We start from the raw sequence: 21,953 nt of genomic DNA, 5'->3' as shown, positions 1-21,953 counted from the left end.
GTCAGTCTAATACAGTTGCAGATTGTAAGCACATCAGCCAGCCAAAAATTCCAGATGGAGATGCAGACAACCACATACATTTGCAGAAGGCAAGTCCCTTGTTGTCTGCATCCAGCTTCAAAGTGAGCCACTTGTGTGGTCCTGCGAGCCTGTATGACAAAAAAAGATAGAGAATACATGTACAGAATCTGAATGATCACTTACCTGTTACACAGATGCATACGAACAGTCACCCACATACAGTTGCAGATCATCAGAACATCAGCCAGCCAAAAATTCCAGATGGAGATGCAGACAACCACATACATTTGCAGTTGGCAAGTCCTTTGTTGTCTGCATCCAGCTTCAATGTGAAACAGTCAAAAGGTCCTGCCAACCTGTATGACAAGAAAAAAAGTCAATACATATATAGAAACTGAATGATCACTTACCTGTTATAAAGCTGCATACAAACAGACACCCTCATACAGTTGCAGATCGACAGAAAGTCAGCCAGCCAGCCATAGTTGTGAACGGTGATGCAGATGCATAGAACCTTGTTAGTCCAAGTTCAGAGATGGAGTCGATTATGTGGTTCTGCAAACCTGTATGACAAGAAAGAGAGTCAATACATGTATAGAGACTGAATGATCACTTACCTGTTGCACAGACGCATACGAACCATCAGCCTCCTCCAGTTGCAGATCATCAGAACTTCAGCCAGCTTCAAAGTGAACCAGTCAAAGGGCTCCGGCGAACCTGTATGACAAAAAAAGATAGAGAATACATGTATAGAAACTGAATGATCACTTACCTATTACACAGATGCATACGAACAGTCATCCTCATACAGTTGCAGATCATTAGAACTTCAGCCAGCCAAAGTTCCAGATGGAGATGCAGACAACCACATACATTTGCAGTCGTCAAATTCCTTGTTGTCTGCATCCAGCTTCAAAGTGAACCAGTCAAGGGGTCCTGCGAACCTGTATGACAAGAAAAAAAGTCAATACATGTATAGAAACTAAATGATCACTTACCTGTTACACAGATGCATACGAAAATTCAGCCTCCTACAGCTGCAGATCATCAGAACTTCAACCAGCTACAAAGTGAACCAGTCAAGGGGTCCTGCAAACCTGTATGAAGAGAAAAAAAGTCAATACATGTATAGAAACTGAACGATCACTTACCTGTTACACAGCTGCATACGAACAATCACCCTCATACTGTTGCAGATCGACAGAAAGTCAGCCAGCCAGCCATAGTTGTAAACAGTGATGCAGATGCATAGAACCTTGTTAGACCAGCTTCAGAGAGGGAGTCGATTATGTGGTTCTGCAAACCTGTATGACAAGAAAGAGAGTCAATACATGTATAGAGACTGAATGATCACTTACCTGTTACAAAGATGCATATGAACAGTCAGCCTCATATATTTGCAGATCATCAGAACTTCAGCCAGCTTCAAAGTGAACCAGTCAAGGGGTCCTGCGAACCTGTATGACAAGAAAAAAAGTCAATACATGTATAGAAACTAAATGATCACTTACCTGTTACACAGATGCATACGAAAATTCAGCCTCCTACAGTTGCAGATCATCAGAACTTCAACCAGCTACAAAGTGAACCAGTCAAGGGGTCCTGCAAACCTGTATGAAGAGAAAAAAAGTCAATACATGTATAGAAACTGAATGATCACTTACCTGTTACACAGCTGCATACGAACAATCACCCTCATACTGTTGCAGATCGACAGAAAGTCAGCCAGCCAGCCATAGTAGTAAACGGTGATGCAGATGCATAGAACCTTGTTAGACCAGCTTCAGAGACGGAGTCGATTATGTGGTTCTGCAAAGCTGTATGACAAGAAAGAGAGTCAATACATGTATAGAGACTAAATGATCACTTACCTGTTACAAAGATGCATATGAACAGTCATCCTCATACACTTGCAGGTCCACCTTCAGAAAGGGATTCGGTCATGGTGTCCTGCAAACCTGTATGACAAAAAAGAAAGTCAATACATGTATAGAAACTGAATGATCACTTACCTGTTACACAGCTGCATACGAACAGTCAGCCTCATACAGTTGCAGATCATCAGAACTTCAACCAGCTACAAAGTGAACCAGTCAAGGGGTCCTGCAAACCTGTATGAAGAGAAAAAAAGTCAATACATGTATAGAAACTGAACGATCACTTACCTGTTACACAGCTGCATACGAACAATCACCCTCATACTGTTGCAGATCGACAGAAAGTCAGCCAGCCAGCCATAGTTGTAAACAGTGATGCAGATGCATAGAACCTTGTTAGACCAGCTTCAGAGAGGGAGTCGATTATGTGGTTCTGCAAACTTGTATGACAAGAAAGAGAGTCAATACATGTATAGAGACTGAATGATCACTTACCTGTTACAAAGATGCATATGAACAGTCAGCCTCATATATTTGCAGATCATCAGAACTTCAGCCAGCTTCAAAGTGAACCAGTCAAGGGGTCCTGCGAACCTGTATGACAAGAAAAAAAGTCAATACATGTATAGAAACTAAATGATCACTTACCTGTTACACAGATGCATACGAAAATTCAGCCTCCTACAGTTGCAGATCATCAGAACTTCAACCAGCTACAAAGTGAACCAGTCAAGGGGTCCTGCAAACCTGTATGAAGAGAAAAAAAGTCAATACATGTATAGAAACTGAATGATCACTTACCTGTTACACAGCTGCATACGAACAATCACCCTCATACTGTTGCAGATCGACAGAAAGTCAGCCAGCCAGCCATAGTAGTAAACGGTGATGCAGATGCATAGAACCTTGTTAGACCAGCTTCAGAGACGGAGTCGATTATGTGGTTCTGCAAAGCTGTATGACAAGAAAGAGAGTCAATACATGTATAGAGACTAAATGATCACTTACCTGTTACAAAGATGCATATGAACAGTCATCCTCATACACTTGCAGGTCCACCTTCAGAAAGAGATTCGGTCATGGTGTCCTGCAAACCTGTATGACAAAAAAGAAAGTCAATACATGTATAGAAACTGAATGATCACTTACCTGTTACACAGCTGCATACGAACAGTCAGCCTCATACAGTTGCAGATCATAAGAAAATCAGCCAGCCAAAGTTCCAGATTGAAGCTGGATGCAGACAACAAAATACATTTGCAGAAGGCAAGTCCCTTGTTGTCTGCATCCAGCTTCAAAGTGAACCAGTCAAAAGATCCTGTGAACCTGTATGAAAAGAAAAAAAGTCAATACATGTATAGAAACTGAATGATCACTTACCTGTTACACAGATGCATACGAACAGTCAGCCTCCTAGAGTTGCAGATCATCAGAACTTCAACCAGCTACAAAGTGAACCAGTCAAGGGTTCCTGCAAACCTGTATGGCAAAAAAAGTCAATACATGTATAGAAACTGAATGATCACTTACCTGTTACACAGATGCATACGAACAGTCATCCTCATACAGTTGCAGATCATCAGAACTTCAGCCAGCCAAAGTTCCAGATGGAGATGCAGACAACCACATACATTTGCAGTCGTCAAATTCCTTGTTGTCTGCATCCAGCTTCAAAGTGAACCAGTCAAGGGGTCCTGCGAACCTGTATGACAAGAGAAAAAGTCAATACATGTATAGAAACTAAATGATCACTTACCTGTTACACAGATGCATACGAAAATTCAGCCTCCTACAGTTGCAGATCATCAGAACTTCAACCAGCTACAAAGTGAACCAGTCAAGGGGTCCTGCAAACCTGTATGAAGAGAAAAAAAGTCAATACATGTATAGAAACTGAACGATCACTTACCTGTTACACAGCTGCATACGAACAATCACCCTCATACTTTTGTAGATCGACAGAAAGTCAGCCAGCCAGCCATAGTTGTAAACGGTGATGCAGATGCATAGAACCTTGTTAGTCCAAGTTCAGAGATGGAGTCGATTATGTGGTTCTGCAAACCTGTATGACAAGAAAGAGAGTCAATACATGTATAGAGACTGAATGATCACTTACCTGTTGCACAGACGCATACGAACCATCAGCCTCCTCCAGTTGCAGATCATCAGAACTTCAGCCAGCTTCAAACTGAACCATTCAAAGGGCTCCGGCGAACCTGTATGACAAAAAAAGATAGAGAATACATGTTTAGAAACTGAATGATCACTTACCTATTACACAGATGCATACGAACAGTCATCCTCATACAGTTGCAGATCATCAGAACTTCAGCCAGCCAAAGTTCCAGATGGAGATGCAGACAACCACATACATTTGCAGTCGTCAAATTCCTTGTTGTCTGCATCCAGCTTCAAAGTGAACCAGTCAAAAGGTCCTGCGAACCTGTATGAAAAGAAAAAAAGTCAATACATGTATAGAAACTGAATGATCACTTACCTGTTACACAGATGCATACGAACGGTCAGACTCCTAGAGTTGCAGATCATCAGAACTTCAGCCAGCTTCAAAGTGAACCAGTCAAAGGGGTCCGTCGAACCTGTATGACAAGAAAAAAAGTCAGTACAAGTATAGAAACTGAACGATCACTTACCTGTTACACAGCTGCATACGAACAGTCACCCTCATACTGTTGCAGATCGACAGAAAGTCAGCCAGCCAGCCATAGTTGTAAACGGTGATGCAGATGCATAGAACCTTGTTAGACCAGCTTCAGAGAGGGAGTCGATTATGTGGTTCTGCAAACCTGTATGACAAGAAAGAGAGTCAATACATGTATAGAGACTAAATGGTCACTTACCTGTTACAAAGATGCATATGAACAGTTAGCCTCATATATTTGCAGATCATCAGAACTTCAACCAGCTTCAAAGTGAACCAGTCAAGGGGTCCTGCGAACCTGTATTACAAGTAAGAGAGTCAATACATGTATAAAGACTGAATGATCACTTACCTGTTACACAGACGCATACGAACCGTCAGCCTTCTCCAGTTGCAGATCATCAGAACTTCAGCCAGCTTCAAAGTGAACCAGTCAAAGGGGTCTGGCGAACCTGTATGGCAAAAAAAGATATAGAATACATGTATAGAAACTGAATGATCACTTACCTGTTACACAGATGCATACGAACAGTCATCCTCATACAGTTGCAGATCAACAGAACTTCAGCCAGCCAAAGTTCCAGATGGAGATGCAGACAACCACATACATTTGCAGTCGTCAAATTCCTTGTTGTCTGCATCCAGCTTCAAAGTGAACCAGTCAAGGGGTCCTGCGAACCTGTATGACAAGAAAAAAAGTCAATACATGTATAGAAACTAAATGATCACTTACCTGTTACACAGATGCATACGAAAATTCAGCCTCCTACAGTTGCAGATCATCAGAACTTCAACCAGCTACAAAGTGAACCAGTCAAAGGGGTCCGTCGAACCTGTATGACAAGAAAAAAAGTCAGTACAAGTATAGAAACTGAACGATCACTTACCTGTTACACAGCTGCATACGAACAGTCACCCTCATACTGTTGCAGATCGACAGAAAGTCAGCCAGCCAGCCATAGTTGTAAACGGTGATGCAGATGCATAGAACCTTGTTAGACCAGCTTCAGAGAGGGAGTCGATTATGTGGTTCTGCAAACCTGTATGACAAGAAAGAGAGTCAATACATGTATAGAGACTAAATGGTCACTTACCTGTTACAAAGATGCATATGAACAGTCAGCCTCATATATTTGCAGATCATCAGAACTTCAACCAGCTTCAAAGTGAACCAGTCAAGGGGTCCTGCGAACCTGTATGACAAGAAAGAAAGTCAATACATGTATAAAGACTGAATGATCACTTACCTGTTACACAGACGCATACGAACCGTCAGCCTTCTCCATTTGCAGATCATCAGAACTTCAGCCAGCTTCAAAGTGAACCAGTCAAAGGGGTCCGGCGAACCTGTATGGCAAAAAAAGATAGAGAATACATGTATAGAAACTGAATGATCACTTACCTGTTACACAGATGCATACGAACAGTCATCCTCATACAGTTGCAGATCATCAGAACTTCAGCCAGCCAAAGTTCCAGATGGAGATGCAGACAACCACATACATTTGCAGTCGTCAAATTCCTTGTTGTCTGCATCCAGCTTCAAAGTGAACCAGTCAAGGGGTCCTGCGAACCTGTATGACAAGAAAAAAAGTCAATACATGCATAGAAACTAAATGATCACTTACCTGTTACACAGATGCATACGAAAATTCAGCCTCCTACAGCTGCAGATCATCAGAACTTCAACCAGCTACAAAGTGAACCAGTCAAGGGGTCCTGCAAACCTGTATGAAGAGAAAAAAAGCCAATACATGTATAGAAACTGAACGATCACTTACCTGTTACACAGCTGCATACGAACAGTCACCCTCATACTGTTGCAGATCGACAGAAAGTCAGCCAGCCAGCCATAGTTGTAAACGGTGATGCAGATGCATAGAACCTTGTTAGACCAGCTTCAGAGAGGGAGTCGATTATGTGGTTCTGCAAACCTGTATGACAAGAAAGAGAGTCAATACATGTATAGAGACTAAATGATCACTTACCTGTTACAAAGATGCATATGAACAGTCAGCCTCATATATTTGCAGATCATCAGAACTTCAACCAGCTTCAAAGTGAACCAGTCAAGGGGTCCGGCGAACCTGTATGAGAAGAAAAGTCAATACATGTATAGAAACTAAATGATCACTTACATTTTACATAGATGCATACGAACAGTCAGCCTCCTACAGTTGCAGATCATCAGAATTTCAACCAACTTCAAAGTGAACCAGTCAAGGGGTCCTGCGAACCTGTATGACAAGAAAGAAAGTCAATACATGTATAAAGACTGAATGATCACTTACCTGTTACACAGACGCATACGAACCGTCAGCCTTCTCCATTTGCAGATCATCAGAACTTCAGCCAGCTTCAAAGTGAACCAGTCAAAGGGGTCCGGCGAACCTGTATGGCAAAAAAAGATAGAGAATACATGTATAGAAACTGAATGATCACTTACCTGTTACACAGATGCATACGAACAGTCATCCTCATACAGTTGCAGATCATCAGAACTTCAGCCAGCCAAAGTTCCAGATGGAGATGCAGACAACCACATACATTTGCAGTCGTCAAATTCCTTGTTGTCTGCATCCAGCTTCAAAGTGAACCAGTCAAGGGGTCCTGCGAACCTGTATGACAAGAAAAAAAGTCAATACATGCATAGAAACTAAATGATCACTTACCTGTTACACAGATGCATACGAAAATTCAGCCTCCTACAGCTGCAGATCATCAGAACTTCAACCAGCTACAAAGTGAACCAGTCAAGGGGTCCTGCAAACCTGTATGAAGAGAAAAAAAGCCAATACATGTATAGAAACTGAACGATCACTTACCTGTTACACAGCTGCATACGAACAGTCACCCTCATACTGTTGCAGATCGACAGAAAGTCAGCCAGCCAGCCATAGTTGTAAACGGTGATGCAGATGCATAGAACCTTGTTAGACCAGCTTCAGAGAGGGAGTCGATTATGTGGTTCTGCAAACCTGTATGACAAGAAAGAGAGTCAATACATGTATAGAGAGTAAATGATCACTTACCTGTTACAAAGATGCATATGAACAGTCAGCCTCATATATTTGCAGATCATCAGAACTTCAACCAGCTTCAAAGTGAACCAGTCAAGGGGTCCGGCGAACCTGTATGAGAAGAAAAGTCAATACATGTATAGAAACTAAATGATCACTTACATTTTACATAGATGCATACGAACAGTCAGCCTCCTACAGTTGCAGATCATCAGAATTTCAACCAACTTCAAAGTGAACCAGTCAAGGGGTCCTGCGAACCTGTATGACAAGAAAAAAAGTCAATACATGTATAGAAACTGAATGATCACTTACCTGTTGCACAGATGCATACGAACAGTCATCCTCATACAGCTGCAGGTCCACCTTCAGAAAGGGATTCGGTCATGGTGTCCTGCAAACCTGTATGACAAAAAAGAAAGTCAATACATGTATAGAAACTGAATGATCACTTACCTGTTACACAGCTGCATACGAACAGTCAGCCTCATACAGTCGCAGATCATAAGAACATCAGCCAGCCAAAGTTCCAGATTGAAGCTGGATGCAGACAACAAAATACATTTGCAGAAGGCAAGTCCCTTGTTGTCTGCATCCAGCTTCAAAGTGAACCAGTCAAAAGGTCCTGCGAACCTGTATGAAAAGAAAAAAAATCAATACATGTATAGAAACTTAATGATCACTTACGTGTTACACAGGTGTATGCGATTAGTCAGTCTAATACAGTTGCAGATTGTAAGCACATCAGCCAGCCAAAAATTCCAGATGGAGATGCAGACAACCACATACATTTGCAGAAGGCAAGTCCCTTGTTGTCTGCATCCAGCTTCAAAGTGAGCCACTTGTGTGGTCCTGCGAGCCTGTATGACAAAAAAAGATAGAGAATACATGTAAAGAATCTGAATGATCACTTACCTGTTGCACAGACGCATACGAACCATCAGCCTCCTCCAGTTGCGGATCATCAGAACTTCAGCCAGCTTCAAAGTGAACCAGTCAAAGGGGTCCGGCGAACCTGTATGACAAAAAAAGATAGAGAATACATGTATAGAAACTGAATGATCACTTACCTATTACACAGATGCATACGAACAGTCATCCTCATACAGTTGCAGATGGACAGAATGTCAGCCAGCCAGCCATAGTTGTAAACTGAGATGCAGATGTAAGGAACCTTGTTAGTCCACCTTTAGAAAGGGATTCGGTCATGGTGTCCTGCGAAAATGTATGAGAAGAAAGAGAGTCAAAACATGTATAGAAACTGAATGATCACTTACCTGTTACAAAGCTGCATACAAACAGTCAGCCTCATATATTTGCAGATCATCAGAACTTCAGCCAGCCAAAGTTCCAGATGGAGATGCAGACAACGACATACATTTGCAGTCATCAAATCTCTTGTTGTCTTAATCCAGCTTCAAAGTGAACCAGTCAAGGGGTCCTGCGAACCTGTATGACAAGAAAGAGAGTCAATACATGTATAGAAACTAAATGATCACTTACCTGTTACACAGATGCATACGAAAATTCAGCCTCCTACAGTTGCAGATCATCAGAACTTCAACCAGCTACAAAGTGATCCAGTCAAGGGGTCCTGCAAACCTGTATGAAGAGAAAAAAAGTCAATACATGTATAGAAGCTGAACGATCACTTACCTGTTACACAGCTGCATACGAACAATCACCCTCATACTGTTGCAGATCGACAGAAAGTCAGCCAGCCAGCCATAGTTGTAAACGGTGATGCAGATGCATAGAACCTTGTTAGACCAGCTTCAGAGAGGGAGTCGATTATGTGGTTCTGCAAACCTGTATGACAAGAAAGAGAGTCAATACATGTATAGAGACTAAATGATCACTTACCTGTTACAAAGATGCATATGAACAGTCATCCTCATACACTTGCAGGTCCACCTAGAGAAAGGGATTCGGTCATGGTGTCCTGCAAACCTGTACGACAAAAAAGAAAGTCAATACATGTATAGAAACTGAATGATCACTTACCTGTTACACAGCTGCATACGAACAGTCAGCCTCATACAGTTGCAGATCATAAGAAAATCAGCCAGCCAAAGTTCCAGATTGAAGTTGGATGCAGACAACAAAATACATTTGCAGAAGGCAAGTCCCTTGTTGTCTGCATCCAGCTTCAAAGTGAACCAGTCAAAAGGTCCTGCGAACCTGTATGAAAAGAAAAAAAATCAATACATGTATAGAAACTGAATGATCACTTACGTGTTACACAGGTGTATGCGATTAGTCAGTCTAATACAGTTGCAGATTGTAAGCACATCAGCCAGCCAAAAATTCCAGATGGAGATGCAGACAACCACATACATTTGCAGAAGGCAAGTCCCTTGTTGTCTGCATCCAGCTTCAAAGTGAGCCACTTGTGTGGTCCTGCGAGCCTGTATGACAAAAAAAGATAGAGAATACATGTACAGAATCTGAATGATCACTTACCTGTTACACAGATGCATACGAACAGTCACCCACATACAGTTGCAGATCATCAGAACATCAGCCAGCCAAAAATTCCAGATGGAGATGCAGACAACCACATACATTTGCAGTTGGCAAGTCCTTTGTTGTCTGCATCCAGCTTCAATGTGAAACAGTCAAAAGGTCCTGCCAACCTGTATGACAAGAAAAAAAGTCAATACATATATAGAAACTGAATGATCACTTACCTGTTATAAAGCTGCATACAAACAGACACCCTCATACAGTTGCAGATCGACAGAAAGTCAGCCAGCCAGCCATAGTTGTGAACGGTGATGCAGATGCATAGAACCTTGTTAGTCCAAGTTCAGAGATGGAGTCGATTATGTGGTTCTGCAAACCTGTATGACAAGAAAGAGAGTCAATACATGTATAGAGACTGAATGATCACTTACCTGTTGCACAGACGCATACGAACCATCAGCCTCCTCCAGTTGCAGATCATCAGAACTTCAGCCAGCTTCAAAGTGAACCAGTCAAAGGGCTCCGGCGAACCTGTATGACAAAAAAAAGATAGAGAATACATGTATAGAAACTGAATGATCACTTACCTATTACACAGATGCATACGAACAGTCATCCTCATACAGTTGCAGATCATCAGAACTTCAGCCAGCCAAAGTTCCAGATGGAGATGCAGACAACCACATACATTTGCAGTCGTCAAATTCCTTGTTGTCTGCATCCAGCTTCAAAGTGAACCAGTCAAGGGGTCCTGCGAACCTGTATGACAAGAAAAAAAGTCAATACATGTATAGAAACTAAATGATCACTTACCTGTTACACAGATGCATACGAAAATTCAGCCTCCTACAGCTGCAGATCATCAGAACTTCAACCAGCTACAAAGTGAACCAGTCAAGGGGTCCTGCAAACCTGTATGAAGAGAAAAAAAGTCAATACATGTATAGAAACTGAACGATCACTTACCTGTTACACAGCTGCATACGAACAATCACCCTCATACTGTTGCAGATCGACAGAAAGTCAGCCAGCCAGCCATAGTTGTAAACAGTGATGCAGATGCATAGAACCTTGTTAGACCAGCTTCAGAGAGGGAGTCGATTATGTGGTTCTGCAAACCTGTATGACAAGAAAGAGAGTCAATACATGTATAGAGACTGAATGATCACTTACCTGTTACAAAGATGCATATGAACAGTCAGCCTCATATATTTGCAGATCATCAGAACTTCAGCCAGCTTCAAAGTGAACCAGTCAAGGGGTCCTGCGAACCTGTATGACAAGAAAAAAAGTCAATACATGTATAGAAACTAAATGATCACTTACCTGTTACACAGATGCATACGAAAATTCAGCCTCCTACAGTTGCAGATCATCAGAACTTCAACCAGCTACAAAGTGAACCAGTCAAGGGGTCCTGCAAACCTGTATGAAGAGAAAAAAAGTCAATACATGTATAGAAACTGAATGATCACTTACCTGTTACACAGCTGCATACGAACAATCACCCTCATACTGTTGCAGATCGACAGAAAGACAGCCAGCCAGCCATAGTAGTAAACGGTGATGCAGATGCATAGAACCTTGTTAGACCAGCTTCAGAGACGGAGTCGATAATGTGGTTCTGCAAAGCTGTATGACAAGAAAGAGAGTCAATACATGTATAGAGACTAAATGATCACTTACCTGTTACAAAGATGCATATGAACAGTCATCCTCATATACTTGCAGGTCCACCTTCAGAAAGGGATTCGGTCATGGTGTCCTGCAAACCTGTATGACAAAAAAGAAAGTCAATACATGTATAGAAACTGAATGATCACTTACCTGTTACACAGCTGCATACGAACAGTCAGCCTCATACAGTTGCAGATCATCAGAACTTCAACCAGCTACAAAGTGAACCAGTCAAGGGGTCCTGCAAACCTGTATGAAGAGAAAAAAAGTCAATACATGTATAGAAACTGAACGATCACTTACCTGTTACACAGCTGCATACGAACAATCACCCTCATACTGTTGCAGATCGACAGAAAGTCAGCCAGCCAGCCATAGTTGTAAACAGTGATGCAGATGCATAGAACCTTGTTAGACCAGCTTCAGAGAGGGAGTCGATTATGTGGTTCTGCAAACCTGTATGACAAGAAAGAGAGTCAATACATGTATAGAGACTGAATGATCACTTACCTGTTACAAAGATGCATATGAACAGTCAGCCTCATATATTTGCAGATCATCAGAACTTCAGCCAGCTTCAAAGTGAACCAGTCAAGGGGTCCTGCGAACCTGTATGACAAGAAAAAAAGTCAATACATGTATAGAAACTAAATGATCACTTACCTGTTACACAGATGCATACGAAAATTCAGCCTCCTACAGTTGCAGATCATCAGAACTTCAACCAGCTACAAAGTGAACCAGTCAAGGGGTCCTGCAAACCTGTATGAAGAGAAAAAAAGTCAATACATGTATAGAAACTGAATGATCACTTACCTGTTACACAGCTGCATACGAACAATCACCCTCATACTGTTGCAGATCGACAGAAAGTCAGCCAGCCAGCCAGCCATAGTAGTAAACGGTGATGCAGATGCATAGAACCTTGTTAGACCAGCTTCAGAGACGGAGTCGATTATGTGGTTCTGCAAAGCTGTATGACAAGAAAGAGAGTCAATACATGTATAGAGACTAAATGATCACTTACCTGTTACAAAGATGCATATGAACGGTCATCCTCATACACTTGCAGGTCCACCTTCAGAAAGGGATTCGGTCATGGTGTCCTGCAAACCTGTATGACAAAAAAGAAAGTCAATACATGTATAGAAACTGAATGATCACTTACCTGTTACACAGCTGCATACGAACAGTCAGCCTCATACAGTTGCAGATCATAAGAAAATCAGCCAGCCAAAGTTCCAGATTGAAGCTGGATGCAGACAACAAAATACATTTGCAGAAGGCAAGCCCCTTGTTGTCTGCATCCAGCTTCAAAGTGAACCAGTCAAAAGATCCTGTGAACCTGTATGAAAAGAAAAAAAGTCAATACATGTATAGAAACTGAATGATCACTTACCTGTTACACAGATGCATACGAACAGTCATCCTCATACAGTTGCAGATCATCAGAACTTCAGCCAGCCAAAGTTCCAGATGGAGATGCAGACAACCACATACATTTGCAGTCGTCAAATTCCTTGTTGTCTGCATCCAGCTTCAAAGTGAACCAGTCAAGGGGTCCTGCGAACCTGTATGACAAGAGAAAAAGTCAATACATGTATAGAAACTAAATGATCACTTACCTGTTACACAGATGCATACGAAAATTCAGCCTCCTACAGTTGCAGATCATCAGAACTTCAACCAGCTACAAAGTGAACCAGTCAAGGGGTCCTGCAAACCTGTGTGAAGAGAAAAAAAGTCAATACATGTATAGAAACTGAACGATCACTTACCTGTTACACAGCTGCATACGAACAATCACCCTCATACTTTTGTAGATCGACAGAAAGTCAGCCAGCCAGCCATAGTTGTAAACGGTGATGCAGATGCATAGAACCTTGTTAGTCCAAGTTCAGAGATGGAGTCGATTATGTGGTTCTGCAAACCTGTATGACAAGAAAGAGAGTCAATACATGTATAGAGACTGAATGGTCACTTACCTGTTACAAAGATGCATATGAACAGTCAGCCTCATATATTTGCAGATCATCAGAACTTCAACCAGCTTCAAAGTGAACCAGTCAAGGGGTCCTGCGAACCTGTATGACAAGAAAGAAAGTCAATACATGTATAAAGACTGAATGATCACTTACCTGTTACACAGACGCATACGAACCGTCAGCCTTCTCCATTTGCAGATCATCAGAACTTCAGCCAGCTTCAAAGTGAACCAGTCAAAGGGGTCCGGCGAACCTGTATGGCAAAAAAAGATAGAGAATACATGTATAGAAACTGAATGATCACTTACCTGTTACACAGATGCATACGAACAGTCATCCTCATACAGTTGCAGATCATCAGAACTTCAGCCAGCCAAAGTTCCAGATGGAGATGCAGACAACCACATACATTTGCAGTCGTCAAATTCCTTGTTGTCTGCATCCAGCTTCAAAGTGAACCAGTCAAGGGGTCCTGCGAACCTGTATGACAAGAAAAAAAGTCAATACATGTATAGAAACTAAATGATCACTTACCTGTTACACAGATGCATACGAAAATTCAGCCTCCTACAGCTGCAGATCATCAGAACTTCAACCAGCTACAAAGTGAACCAGTCAAGGGGTCCTGCAAACCTGTATGAAGAGAAAAAAAGCCAATACATGTATAGAAACTGAACGATCACTTACCTGTTACACAGCTGCATACGAACAGTCACCCTCATACTGTTGCAGATCGACAGAAAGTCAGCCAGCCAGCCAGCCATAGTTGTAAACGGTGATGCAGATGCATAGAACCTTGTCAGACCAGCTTCAGAGAGGGAGTCGATTATGTGGTTCTGCAAACCTGTATGACAAGAAAGAGAGTCAATACATGTATAGAGACTAAATGATCACTTACCTGTTACAAAGATGCATATGAACAGTCAGCCTCATATATTTGCAGATCATCAGAACTTCAACCAGCTTCAAAGTGAACCAGTCAAGGGGTCCGGCGAACCTGTATGAGAAGAAAAGTCAATACATGTATAGAAACTAAATGATCACTTACATTTTACATAGATGCATACGAACAGTCAGCCTCCTACAGTTGCAGATCATCAGAATTTCAACCAGCTTCAAAGTGAACCAGTCAAGGGGTCCTGCGAACCTGTATGACAAGAAAAAAAGTCAATACATGTATAGAAACTGAATGATCACTTACCTGTTGCACAGATGCATATGAACAGTCATCCTCATACAGTTGCAGGTCCACCTTCAGAAAGGGATTCGGTCATGGTGTCCTGCAAACCTGTATGACAAAAAAGAAAGTCAATACATGTATAGAAACTGAATGATCACTTACCTGTTACACAGCTGCATACGAACAGTCAGCCTCATACAGTTGCAGATCATAAGAAAATCAGCCAGCCAAAGTTCCACATTGAAGCTGGATGCAGACAACAAAATACATTTGCAGAAGGCAAGTCCCTTGTTGTCTGCATCCAGCTTCAAAGTGAACCAGTCAAAAGGTCCTGCGAACCTGTATGAAAAGAAAAAAAGTCAATACATGTATAGAAACTGAATGATCACTTACCTGTTACACAGCTGCATACGAACAGTCAGCCTCATACAGTTGCAGATTGACAGAAAGTCAGCCAGCCAGCCATAGTTGTAAACGGTGATGCAGATGCACAGAACCTTGTTAGTCCAAGTTCAGAGATGGAGTCGATTATGTGGTTCTGCAAACCTGTATGACAAGAAAGAGAGTCAATACATGTATAGAGACTGAATGATCACTTACCTGTTGCACAGACGCATACGAACCATCAGCCTCCTCCAGTTGCAGATCATCAGAACTTCAGCCAGCTTCAAAGTGAACCAGTCAAGGGGTCCTGCGAACCTGTATGACAAGAAAAAAAGTCAATACATGTATAGAAACTAAATGATCACTTACCTGTTACACAGATGCATACAAAAATTCAGCCTCCTACAGTTGCAGATCATCAGAACTTCAACCAGCTACAAAGTGAACCAGTCAAAGGGGTCCGTCGAACCTGTATGACAAGAAAAAAAGTCAGTACAAGTATAGAAACTGAACGATCACTTACCTGTTACACAGCTGCATACGAACAGTCACCCTCATACTGTTGCAGATCGACAGAAAGTCAGCCAGCCAGCCATAGTTGTAAACGGTGATGCAGATGCATAGAACCTTGTTAGACCAGCTTCAGAGAGGGAGTCGATTATGTGGTTCTGCAAACCTGTATGACAAGAAAGAGAGTCAATACATGTATAGAGACTAAATGGTCACTTACCTGTTACAAAGATGCATATGAACAGTCAGCCTCATGTATTTGCAGATCATCAGAACTTCAACCAGCTTCAAAGTGAACCAGTCAAGGGGTCCTGCGAACCTATATGACAAGAAAGAAAGTCAATACATGTATAAAGACTGAATGATCACTTACCTGTTACAAAGACGCATACGAACCGTCAGCCTTCTCCATTTGCAGATCATCAGAACTTCAGCCAGCTTCAAAGTGAACCAGTCAAAGAGGTCTGGCGAACCTGTATGGCAAAAAAAAGATAGAGAATACATGTATAGAAACTGAATGATCACTTACCTGTTACACAGATGCATGCGAACAGTCATCCTCATACAGTTGCAGATCAACAGAACTTCAGCCAGCCAAAGTTGCAGATGGAGATGCAGACAACCACATACATTTGCAGTCGTCAAATTCCTTGTTGTCTGCATCCAGCTTCAAAGTGAACCAGTCAAGGGGTCCTGCGAACCTGTATGACAAGAAAGAGAGTCAATACATGTATAGAGACTAAATGATCACTTACCTGTTACACAGCTGCATACGAACAATCACCCTCATACTTTTGTAGATCGACAGAAAGTCAGCCAGCCAGCCATAGTTGTAAACGGTGATGCAGATGCATAGAACCTTGTTAGACCAGCTTCAGAGAGGGAGTCGATTATGTGGTTCTGCGAACCTGTATGACAAGAAAAAAAGTCAATACATGTATAGAAACTGAATGATCACTTACCTGTTGCACAGATGCATACGAACAGTCATCCTCATACAGTTGCAGGTCCACCTTCAGAAAGGAATTCGGTCATGGTGTTCTGCAAACCTGTATGACAAAAAAGAAAGTCAATACATGTATAGAGACTGAATGATCACTTACCTGTTGCACAGACGCATACGAACCATCAGCCTCCTCCAGTTGCGGATCATCAGAACTTCAGCCAGCTTCAAAGTGAACCAGTCAAAGGGGTCCGGCGAACCTGTATGACAAAAAAAGATAGAGAATACATGTATAGAAACTGAATGATCACTTACCTATTACACAGATGCATACGAACAGTCATCCTCATACAGTTGCAGATGGACAGAATGTCAGCCAGCCAGCCATAGTTGTAAACTGAGATGCAGATGTAAGGAACCTTGTTAGTCCACCTTTAGAAAGGGATTCGGTTATGGTGTCCTGCGAAAATGTATGAGAAGAAAGAGAGTCAAAACATGTATAGAAACTGAATGATCACTTACCTGTTACAAAGCTGCATACAAACAGTCAGCCTCATATATTTGCAGATCATCAGAACTTCAGCCAGCCAAAGTTCCAGATGGAGATGCAGACAACGACATACATTTGCAGTCATCAAATCTCTTGTTGTCTTAATCCAGCTTCAAAGTGAACCAGTCAAGGGGTCCTGCGAACCTGTATGACAAGAAAGAGAGTCAATACATGTATAGAAACTAAATGATCACTTACCTGTTACACAGATGCATACGAAAATTCAGCCTCCTACAGTTGCAGATCATCAGAACTTCAACCAGCTACAAAGTGATCCAGTCAAGGGGTCCTGCAAACCTGTATGAAGAGAAAAAAAGTCAATACATGTATAGAAACTGAACGATCACTTACCTGTTACACAGCTGCATACGAACAATCACCCTCATACTGTTGCAGATCGACAGAAAGTCAGCCAGCCAGCCATAGTTGTAAACGGTGATGCAGATGCATAGAACCTTGTTAGACCAGCTTCAGAGAGGGAGTCGATTATGTGGTTCTGCAAACCTGTATGACAAGAAAGAGAGTCAATACATGTATAGAGACTAAATGATCACTTACCTGTTACAAAGATGCATATGAACAGTCATCCTCATACAGTTGCAGGTCCACCTAGAGAAAGGGATTCGGTCATGGTGTCCTGCAAACCTGTATGACAAAAAAGAAAGTCAATACATGTATAGAAACTGAATGATCACTTACCTGTTACACAGCTGCATACGAACAGTCAGCCTCAAACAGTTGCAGATCATAAGAACATCAGCCAGCCAAAGTTCCAGATTGAAGCTGGATGCAGACAACAAAATACATTTGCAGAAGGCAAGTCCCTTGTTGTCTGCATCCAGCTTCAAAGTGAACCAGTCAAAAGGTCCTGCGAACCTGTATGAAAAGAAAAAAAATCAATACATGTATAGAAACTGAATGATCACTTACGTGTTACACAGGTGTATGCGATTAGTCAGTCTAATACAGTTTCAGATTGTCAGCACATCAGCCAGCCAAAAATTCCAGATGGAGATGCAGATAACCACATACACTTGCAGAAGGCAAGTCCCTTGTTGTCTGCATCCAGCTTCAAAGTGAGCCACTTGTGTGGTCCTGCGAGCCTGTATGACAAAAAAAGATAGAGAATACATGTAAAGAATCTGAATGATCACTTACCTGTTACACAGATGCATACGAACAGTCACCCACATACAGTTGCAGATCATCAGAACATCAGCCAGCCAAAAATTCCAGATGGAGATGCAGACAACCACATACATTTGCAGTTGGCAAGTCCTTTGTTGTCTGCATCCAGCTTCAATGTGAAACAGTCAAAAGGTCCTGCCAACCTGTATGACAAGAAAAAAAGTCAATACATATATAGAAACTGAATGATCACTTACCTGTTATACAGCTGCATACAAACAGACACCCTCATACAGTTGCAGATCGACAGAAAGTCAGCCAGCCAGCCATAGTTGTGAACGGTGATGCAGATGCATAGAACCTTGTTAGTCCAAGTTCAGAGATGGAGTCGATTATGTGGTTCTGCAAACCTGTATGACAAGAAAGAGAGTCAATACATGTATAGAGACTGAATGATCACTTACCTGTTGCACAGACGCATACGAACCATCAGCCTCCTCCAGTTGCGGATCATCAGAACTTCAGCCAGCTTCAAAGTGAACCAGTCAAAGGGGTCCGGCGAACCTGTATGACAAAAAAAGATAGAGAATACATGTATAGAAACTGAATGATCACTTACCTATTACACAGATGCATACGAACAGTCATCCTCATACAGTTGCAGATGGACAGAATGTCAGCCAGCCAGCCATAGTTGTAAACTGAGATGCAGATGTAAGGAACCTTGTTAGTCCACCTTTAGAAAGGGATTCGGTTATGGTGTCCTGCGAAAATGTATGAGAAGAAAGAGAGTCAAAACATGTATAGAAACTGAATGATCACTTACCTGTTACAAACCTGCATACAAACAGTCAGCCTCATATATTTGCAGATCATCAGAACTTCAGCCAGCCAAAGTTCCAGATGGAGATGCAGACAACGACATACATTTGCAGTCATCAAATCTCTTGTTGTCTTAATCCAGCTTCAAAGTGAACCAGTCAAGGGGACCTGCGAACCTGTATGACAAGTAAGAGAGTCAATACATGTATAGAAACTAAATGATCACTTACCTGTTACACAGATGCATACGAAAATTCAGCCTCCTACAGTTGCAGATCATCAGAACTTCAACCAGCTACAAAGTGATCCAGTCAAGGGGTCCTGCAAACCTGTATGAAGAGAAAAAAAGTCAATACATGTATAGAAACTGAACGATCACTTACCTGTTACACAGCTGCATACGAACAATCACCCTCATACTGTTGCAGATCGACAGAAAGTCAGCCAGCCAGCCATAGTTGTAAACGGTGATGCAGATGCATAGAACCTTGTTAGACCAGCTTCAGAGAGGGAGTCGATTATGTGGTTCTGCAAACCTGTATGACAAGAAAGAGAGTCAATACATGTATAGAGACTAAATGATCACTTACCTGTTACAAAGATGCATATGAACAGTCATCCTCATACAGTTGCAGGTCCACCTAGAGAAAGGGATTCGGTCATGGTGTCCTGCAAACCTGTATGACAAAAAAGAAAGTCAATACATGTATAGAAACTGAATGATCACTTACCTGTTACACAGCTGCATACGAACAGTCAGCCTCATACAGTTGCAGATCATAAGAAAATCAGCCAGCCAAAGTTCCAGATTGAAGTTGGATGCAGACAACAAAATACATTTGCAGAAGGCAAGTCCCTTGTTGTCTGCATATAGCTTCAAAGTGAACCAGTCAAAAGGTCCTGCGAACCTGTATGAAAAGAAAAAAAGTCAATACATGTATAGAAACTGAATGATCACTTACCTGTTACACAGATGCATACGAACAGTCAGCCTCCTACAGTTGCAGATCATCAGAACTTCAGCCAGCTTCAAAGTGAACCAGTCAAAGAGGTCCGTCGAACCTGTATGACAAGAAAAAAAGTCAATACAAGTATAGAAACTGAACGATCACTTACCTGTTACACAGCTGCATACGAACAGTCACCCTCATACTATTGCAGATCGACAGAAAGTCAGCCAGCCTGCCATAGTTGTAAACGGTGATGCAGATGCATAGAACCTTGTTAGACCAGCTTCAGAGAGGGAGTCGATTATGTGGTTCTGCAAACCTGTATGACAAGAAAGAGAGTCAATACATGTATAGAGACTAAATGATCACTTACCTGTTACAAAGATGCATATGAACAGTCAGCCTCATATATTTGCAGATCATCAGAACTTCAACCAGCTTCAAAGTGAACCAGTCAAGGGGTCCGGTGAACCTGTATGAGAAGAAAAGTCAATACATGTATAGAAACTAAATGATCACTTACATTTTACATAGATGCATACGAACAGTCAGCCTCCTACAGTTGCAGATCATCAGAATTTCAACAAACTTCAAAGTGAACCAGTCAAGGGGTCCTGCGAACCTGTATGACAAGAAAAAAAGTCAATACATGTATAGAAACTGAATGATCACTTACCTGTTGCACAGATGCATACGAACAGTCATCCTCATACAGCTGCAGGTCCACCTTCAGAAAGGGATTCGGTCATGGTGTCCTGCAAACCTGTATGACAAAAAAGAAAGTCAATACATGTATAGAAACTGAATGATCACTTACCTGTTACACAGCTGCATACGAACAGTCAGCCTCATACAGTCGCAGATCATAAGAACATCAGCCAGCCAAAGTTCCAGATTGAAGCTGAATGCAGACAACAAAATACATTTGCAGAAGGCAAGTCCCTTGTTGTCTGCATCCAGCTTCAAAGTGAACCAGTCAAAAGGTCCTGCGAACCTGTATGAAAAGAAAAAAAATCAATACATGTATAGAAACTGAATGATCACTTACGTGTTACACAGGTGTATGCGATTAGTCAGTCTAATACAGTTGCAGATTGTAAGCACATCAGCCAGCCAAAAATTCCAGATGGAGATGCAGACAACCACATACATTTGCAGAAGGCAAGTCCCTTGTTGTCTGCATCCAGCTTCAAAGTGAGCCACTTGTGTGGTCCTGCGAGCCTGTATGACAAAAAAAGATGGAGAATACATGTACAGAATCTGAATGATCACTTACCTGTTACACAGATGCATACGAACAGTCACCCACATACAGTTGCAGATCATCAGAACATCAGCCAGCCAAAAATTCCAGATGGAGATGCAGACAACCACATACATTTGCAGTTGGCAAGTCCTTTGTTGTCTGCATCCAGCTTCAATGTGAAACAGTCAAAAGGTCCTGCCAACCTGTATGACAAGAAAAAAAGTCAATACATATATAGAAACTGAATGATCACTTACCTGTTATAAAGCTGCATACAAACAGACACCCTCATACAGTTGCAGATCGACAGAAAGTCAGCCAGCCAGCCATAGTTGTGAACGGTGATGCAGATGCATAGAACCTTGTTAGTCCAAGTTCAGAGATGGAGTCGATTATGTGGTTCTGCAAACCTGTATGACAAGAAAGAGAGTCAATACATGTATAGAGACTGAATGATCACTTACCTGTTGCACAGACGCATACGAACCATCAGCCTCCTCCAGTTGCAGATCATCAGAACTTCAGCCAGCTTCAA

This window comes from Salminus brasiliensis, chromosome 16 (genome assembly GCF_030463535.1).
Source record: "Salminus brasiliensis chromosome 16, fSalBra1.hap2, whole genome shotgun sequence".
In the NCBI taxonomy this organism is placed as follows: Eukaryota; Metazoa; Chordata; class Actinopteri; order Characiformes; family Bryconidae; genus Salminus; species Salminus brasiliensis.
The sequence above is the reverse complement of the archived record's forward strand: the minus strand, read 5'-3'. Positions refer to the sequence as shown.